The sequence below is a fragment of the Austrofundulus limnaeus genome, unplaced genomic scaffold (genome assembly GCF_001266775.1).
Source record: "Austrofundulus limnaeus strain Quisiro unplaced genomic scaffold, Austrofundulus_limnaeus-1.0 Scaffold126, whole genome shotgun sequence".
In the NCBI taxonomy this organism is placed as follows: Eukaryota; Metazoa; Chordata; class Actinopteri; order Cyprinodontiformes; family Rivulidae; genus Austrofundulus; species Austrofundulus limnaeus.
The window spans coordinates 701,429-704,744 of record NW_013952528.1 but is presented as its reverse complement, the minus strand read 5'-3'; positions in this window follow the sequence as shown (position 1 = coordinate 704,744).

Genomic DNA, 3,316 nt, shown 5'->3' with positions numbered 1-3,316 from the left:
GTATATATACTGGTCTTTTACTCCACACCCTCACTAGCTCATTGTTTGGTATCACCTACTGTTATGTTGTCCCCCATGTTGTTCTTGTTATTAGTTTTTTTGCTGCCTCGACAGCTTTTAGTTTATTTTTGTTAAAATAAATCTTTTTACTTCTTTCAAACCTTTACCTCTGTCTGGATTTGGATTCTTCTCCTCGACACAACGTAACAGTTAGGATGGTGCAGAGTGTCAGTAAATCAGAAAAAGAAAAAAACAGATTACCACAGAACTGTTCTGAAAACTTAAGTTTAGTCTCCTAATGATAAGCATAATAATAATAAGCATCAAATACTTCAAACTGTCAGTTTATTTTAAACCTTATCTAAGTATGTTTTTACAACACGCATACAATGTATCTTCCACTTAAATGTAATAAATTCATTTTGATATTGTTTGACTATCTTCCAGCACTTTCATAAAAAAAAATACACGTAAAAAAACTTTAATCCAGTCTGTGTAATTTCGTGAGGTCAAAACCATTTATTATTTTCAGGCACAAAGGTTGTAAAGGCAAATATTTAATGTTAATTTAAAAAATAATAATTGACTTCCACACACAAAGCAGACAGTTTTGGAGCAGATCTGGTGTCAAGCTGACATGACTTGACTGCTGCGGGATGTGGTGCCACATCTTTGTCCCTGTGGCTGAGTTGGTGTAATAAACTGCTTCATCTTTGTGCTCTGCAGACTGTCATCTATCTTTAAAACAAGAATCTTGCTGAATTCTAATGTGCTGGAGAGAATCTGACGTTTTGTTATCAGCAAAGGAYCCTTGCCTCACTGCCTTCCATGTAAAATGTGTCACAAAGCTGAAGACGAATCAGCAGATAGTCCCTGGAATCATCAGTGCCATTTTTCTTTGTGTCGCTGCTTTAATCTTTACTTTTCATTTAAGATTGAAAAATGTACTATATTTTTTTTTATTTTTGGGGGGAGGTGGAGGGGCTCTGCCACTTTTGACTCCTCTTGGCTCTGTCTGACCTTATCAGCCAGGCCTTGTGAGGATTTGTGCTCAAAGCAGTTTGCAATAAATTAGGCAATGTTGACTCAACTCTTGCCGTCCCCAGTCACGGTACATGATGCTGGAATTTATTTTCAAGTCAGGTCTTCTGCTTAGTCCAATTAGTGCACCAATTTGGATTGTTAAAAATGTACCTGTAGTGGCCCTTGATGCTAAAAACAGCAAGTTACTGACAGGAATTTGTAGCAGTAAATTAGAAAAGTCTATTGAGGATGTGTTGGCAGAATAACTATCACAATATTTTTAATCGATGATCAGTCTTGAATTAAATATTAAAATTAAATAAAAGTACCAGTTTTTTATGCTAAGTTACTCTGTAGTTCAACATGATCTTACTGTTTAAAGTATTGTACAGTACTTTGCAAGACCCATCKCCTTCTTGTCTTTTTAAAACCTCTTCTTTATGATTGCATTTTGTGTAACAATGCGCTTTTCCTGTGTTTTAATAACACTGTATGAAGCTAATGGATGATAAAAGACTGACAATGCAATCTAAGGCTATGCTTACACAACAGGTCTTACTGCTCAATTTTGATTTATTTGCTCATATTCTCTCTGTCTGTCTCTCTCTGTACATGTCTTGCTATGGTTCGTGTGGACTCATTTTACACTAAACTATACTTTTTATATGTTTTGTCGTTGTGCATAGTCCACACAAAAGAAAACCACATTTGTGGGTCTGGCGTTGGGGCTGTGGTTAGGTTTAGGGTAAGAGGTCAGGGTAAGTCTGTAGACATTAATTAAAGTCGATGCAAGTCCACACAAAGAGAGGTATGTGTGTAGTCTATGGCCCTAAAACAACTTGCATTTGCAGAAGCAGCATTGTGTGTTTATGGAAGTAAATATGATGCTACACATGTGACATGTTTGCATGTGTGTACGGATTTGGAAGTTTCTCTACAAACAGAACCAACTTCCTGTCTCACAGACTTGTGTTGTGCAGCATTTATATTTGATCTTGCTGCTTCCTGCCTACTTCAGGGCAGAATTTCAACCCAGAATGGGAGCAACATGCTTAAAGTAGAAACAAACTTTAGTATAGACCTTAGATTTACACAGTGAATGCACCTGGTGTATGATCTGGTGTCACCGTGACAGTGTTGGGCAGAAGAAAAACACAAAACATTGTATTTTGTAATGGCATCAAGTACTAATGGCACAAATACTGTAAAAGAAAATGTGAGTTACTGTAAATTGTTGTCACCTATTTTCAGTACAACTGATTTTGTCACACGAGTATCACTACAGTCTTACATGAACATTGGTACCGTGTTGATATAAATTCTAAATGAATGAATAAWTTGGGTCACTTTTGCCAGCAGTGTGATCATAAGCTAAAAGACCTCAGACTTCTTATTTTTTTCTAAACTCTATGCAACTAAAGGCTTTACCTGCATCTCTAAACCATTAAATCTCATTTTCTCTGCATGGAAAATTAAAATGGCTTAAAAGCTGACGTGTTTGTGAGAAGAAACAAAAAAACAGCACCTAAGGAGAGGATACGAAAGTGTTATAACTTGAATGCATTTGGATGGTAATGGCATATTTTATTGGACTGAATTATTATGTAATCTCCCTTTTGGGATCAATAAAGCTTTGTGAATCAAATTAAATATTKTATTTTGTAAAGTATGAGTAATCTAAGTACCTGCTGACTACCTCAAACCTCACTTCTGCTGACATTTTAAGGAAGTCACAAAACTATTGTGTTTCACTTCTCATAGTTCTGTAAAAAAAATAACAAGCATGATTTTTATAGAATGCAGCCCTCATAACAGAGAACATAGTTTTTTAAGTGATTTTCTGTTTAATAGTTATCAATAGTACCATATCTGCCATGTCATCAGAGTATAGAGAAAAGGGGCAGAAGACTTTCTCTAAGCTGGGCAAAATAAAGACCCTAAAGCAGGAGCTAACAGTACCAAAAGCACCTAACATGATGGGWGATAGGTCTGTGCATTAAGAGTGCTCCCTTAAAATCAGWGCAGAAGATTAATTTAAAAAAAAWTTTTAAGCCTAAATGAAACTCATGATGTTGGTAGGATAGATTTTGATGAGTGGAAAACTTACAAAACTGCAGTGTAGATGGTAGTCGTGAATTTTATTTTTTCTCACTAATTTGTGAACATGAGCGTAGAAATTTAGCCTAATCTTGCCCCTAACTCATGAGAACACTATGAGAACATTGGGCCTCATGCAAAAACCGTTCATACGCACAGATTTATTCGTAAGTTGTGCGTACGAGTGATTTAGGAG